We start from the raw sequence: 4,625 nt of genomic DNA on the forward strand, positions 1-4,625 counted from the left end.
GTGGGCACTATTTCTCAGTAAAGGGACATCTCGGCCTTTTAACAGTTCTAAAATCAATGTGCTACAAAATCCAGCATTCTAAAGTAGTTAAAACAGCAACATTATTCTTTTGATTTTGAATTGTTGTTACGTCCCCTCTCCTTTTAATTTTCCAATATCGCAGTAGATGGCAACGTTGAATCATGGTTCTAGTTACTGGCTTCATTTAGGAATACCAACCATCCCGCAAAATATGGAATCGTCCCTTATTTGGACAGTAGGTGTCCCGTATTTAACTCATGGCTACGGGATGCATTTTCATCTGTATCTTTGTGAACGATTCCGTTTGTAGTAACCGCTGTTTTGAATACAATTCAATAGTTAGCTAGCTAGCTAGCCGGGAGAACAAGCATGCTGTGAGACCATTCTGACCTAAAACCCAGAATTTTAATATTGGCTAGGTGACAAGTGACGGCGAAGCTATCATAAAGCTAACTGGCATTCAAACCCGGTTTCAGAGTGTCTTGGAAAAAAGCAATGTCTACACTGTGAGACGGCAACATTTTAAAAAGCAAGACAGAGCTAGGGAGATTAATTTGATGGTTTCATGTAGTTTTCTTAAATAATGTAATGACAAAAATGACAAATTGGTGCTAATTGGTATTAAACAAGAAGGAACTATTTTTTCTTGATAGAATCGTTGGTTTCATAGAATTTACGAGAGGTTTTGCTTAACAACGGTGGCCAGCAGCCATACCTCCATGCACTCTGCTCCTGCCAAATGGCTGAAGCTTAGCAGGTGTGGGCTTGGTTGGTACTTGGATGGGAGACCACCAGGGAATACTGAGTTGCTGCTGGAAGTGGTGTTGGTGGGCCAGCAGGGGGCAATCTTCCCTCTGGTACAAATAAACCCCAATGCCCCAGTGCAGTGACGGGGACACTGTGCTGTAGGAGATGCCGTCTTTCGGATGAGACGTTAAACCGAGGTCCTGACTCTCTGTGGTCATTAAAGATTCCATGACACTTATCGCTAAGAGTAGGGGGTTCCCCGGTGTCCTGGCCAAATCCCAGATCTGGCTCTCGCAAAAAACTTGCCACTAAAAATCATCCCCAGATTTAATTAGCTAAATAAATGTTCTCTCCCTCTCCACCTTCGCTAATGTGTGGTGAGCGTTCTGGTGCAAATTGGCTGCCGTGCATCACCCAGGTGGGTGCTACACATTGGTGGTGGGTGAGGTGAGTTCCCCTTAACTGTAAAGCACTTTGAGCATTTGGAAAAGTGCTATATAAATGTAATTAATAATAATAATAATAATAACAACGGTGCAAATAGAAATAGAAAGTTTTTCATAACATTATCCAAATAGAACTACCAACCACAGTTTTGGTTCGTGCAGCACACTTAAAAGAAAAAGTGTATTTGTCAAAATTATGTTGTAGGTTATTCCCCAAACACATGAATAGTCTTTCCAACTTTCCCTAATGAATTTAAGGTGGGAGTAACTGACGTTAACTCTAGCTATTTAGCGAACGTTACTATCGTCCAAAGTAAGCTAGTAACACTGCACCAATGGTAACTCATTCATCACATTACCTCCGTCTTTTTCCTCCTCTTCTCTTCTTCTTTTTCTTCCCTGAGCACCAGAGGGCTTTGGTCTTCTTGACATATATATATATATATATATATATATATACATATATTTTAATTAGGCTACTGATGTTAATCGTATCACGTTTCACATTCAGTGTCATTCAGTAGTTCGGATAACTCTGCCTGGTTAGGACGTTTAATCCTTCATTTAGGTCAAGTGTTGAATAATGCTAACATTTTATAACTCTATAAAGTGTTGTTGATGATTAGAGCGATGACGTATGAATCTTTCACAGCACTCACTGTCCGTTTCCTAACTCGGAGATTCATTGGATAATACGGACAGATTGGTAGGTTCCACAGTTCACGTCGCTTTTAGTAGGTGTCTTAAACTTTTTTTTATTTTTATCAAAAAGCCTGTTTTGTGCGAAGGAGACCGTTTTGTGTGCTGTTTCTGCCATTAATTCAACCAGGACTTTAGAAATATGTTTTTATTATGGTTTCTTCACTTTATGTTCATGTTTCGTATTTTTCAGAATCAATATACACCCACAACGTCATTGTCGATAGACGAGAGATAGTCTTCAATATCTGGGACACTGCTTATTCACAGGTTAATATTGTTAATCTTTTTAACAAATAGTAGCAAATGGAACAAGAAAGATCTTTACTCTGAGCATCAAAAAATGTGTCTATGTCCATTCGGGCATTTAAAATAAAGTATCATATTTTGGATATTTCAGGTGGTAGTCTAGTGGTACAAGTTTTTGGTCACAATTAGCTCTCCCTTGAGGGTTTGAGGCGTACAACTTGATTTTTGCTCTTACATAATTGTAATCTCCAGCTGTAGTGTTTGCTTAACATGATAAATATGTTTTTGTAAGTCGTAAGGCTAAACATGTCTGCGTGGTTTTCTGAATGTCTGTGGCATGCTTTGTAAAGTTCTCAATTACAGGCTGAGTTGTTTCTGGCACCATAAGTCTCTGTTTTACAGAAGGACACCGGAGAGTGCTGGGCCCCTGTGTGTTCTGGTTGTCCTGCCAGTGATAGGTGACCATTTGGCCATTCCATGCAGTTGAAAAACAGAGATCTGATCAAACCCCTGCTATGGATGGGATTGATATGGATTGAGAGTTGGTGGCCCTACAGACTGTACCCCAATAAATGCTTTTATCATGTGCTTTGATCAAATTACTGTAGTATAACACAGGAGGAACAAAACGGTATTGGGCTTCATAGGTATTGCAGTGGTGTGCTTAGCAATGTGTCTTTAATTGAATCCAGACAGAGGCCAGTAGACCTATGGTGTCACATTGTGATTGAAGATTATTTAGACCCGCCAGATAGTCAGCTCCTGCATTGCTTCTGTTCTCCCTGCATCTTAACTAGTTGGTAAAAGGAGTTTATGGTGCTATAGATCAAGGTAGAATATTGTAAGCAAAGCTGGGAGGCCACTACAGGGTAGAAAATACTCTTCCTTCATATAGCTATCTATTCAGTTGTTTTGCTTGTTAACAGCAGTTTCAGGAGTACAGAAGCCTCCTCCTGTTTGCAGACTCTGGTCACAAACTTGCTTCTGATCTAAAGTGCATCAGTGCTTTACTTGCAGTTATAACCACCTGTATAACCTGGTGACAACACTGCCAAAAGAGTATGAACAAATTATAGAATAGAGAACAATAATATACAATAGCCCTTTAGGCCCCATAAAATAGTTTGGGCTGTTAGTTCTGCCAATGTCTTACTCGCCCTTTCTGATGAAGTCATATTTATAATTACTGTAATTATAGGTATAAACACCATTTCACATACCCTGGAGGCAGAAATGAAACCTGCTTGCAGAGTCTGTCATTCACACTCTGGGTGAACATTGTTGTCACTGTGGTCTCAGTAGTTGTAATGTTCTCTTGTCCTCCCATTCCAGGACCAAATGTGTGAGAGCTTTGTGCATGAGAAGCGGACACAGCGGGCAGATGGTTTCATTGTGGTCTACAGCATCTGTGACCAGGCAAGCTTCAGCGCTGTTGCCAGGCTGGTGCCAGGGCTCCGGGCTGGCAGGGACTGTGCTACCATTGTCATTGTGGGGAATAAACGGGATCTGCATCACCAGCGGGTCGTTTCCAGTGAGGAGGGCTGGCTGCTGGCACTCACCTCGGGTTGCCAGTTCTACGAGGTCTCCGCTGCGGAGAATTACCACAGTGTGCTGGTGGTGTTCCACGGCCTGATGGATCGGATACGCCAGGCCGGCCAGGCAGGCAGGAAATCCACTGTCACTGCAACGACGGGTATCAAGGGCATTGTCAAGAGCATGTCGACCGTATTTGCTGCAAAAGGACAGACTCTCTGTGAAGCCAGACTATATCCAGGGGAGGGCAGGTCAGGATGTGGCATGGGTGGGGTTGTTCCGAGGCAGTATGGCTCCCTAGCAGAAGGTCCCATGAGACTGGGACTTGACCTTCCAGGTGTACATATGAACCCCAGCTAGGCCTCTCATTAACCTCTTAGCGCACAACCCCTAGTGGTGGGCACGCCTAAATTACTAAACTCAAACATTCGGTACTACTGCAACCAAAGTGTGAGATGAAAACAGAAACGTGTTGTTTCAGTTTCATTAGTAGACGATACATGACAACTATGCCGAAAACGGAGTTTCGCAGCCCCACCATTGTCGCGCCCGTCGTTCATTTAACACACACCCCCTCCCTGCAGTCTCATCTAAAAAAACACCCCCCACCCTTGACATAATGGACAATATTGTCTATCTTGGCATTCATAAAAAAATTCTTTCACCACTAAAAAATCGTATTCCGTCATAGCAACAAGATAAACCTGACAATAGCCCTAAGATATGCCTATACAGCAGTGAAAACGCTGCTCACTGAATAACGAAATAAACGAGAAAAAGTTTTTAAAAATGATACCATGTCATTCTACAGTCAATATCTGGGACTAAATATTGAATAAATATAAAACCTTACTGTTGGTTTTACGTGTAGAGATGTCCCTTTTGAGACTGCGTGGTCATATATTGTCTTGGACAATCCGTTTGGGAAAT

At 42.0% G+C, this 4,625-nt stretch overlaps 1 pseudogene; it reads left to right on the plus strand.

Moving 5' to 3' along the window:
• The first annotated feature begins 1,844 nt into the window (after nucleotides 1-1,844).
• Nucleotides 1,845-4,055, plus strand: LOC118227556 (annotated as a pseudogene).
• Nucleotides 4,056-4,625: the final 570 nt, after the last annotated feature.

The sequence above is a fragment of the Anguilla anguilla genome, chromosome 5, assembly GCF_013347855.1.
Source record: "Anguilla anguilla isolate fAngAng1 chromosome 5, fAngAng1.pri, whole genome shotgun sequence".
NCBI classification, from domain to species: domain Eukaryota; kingdom Metazoa; phylum Chordata; class Actinopteri; order Anguilliformes; family Anguillidae; genus Anguilla; species Anguilla anguilla.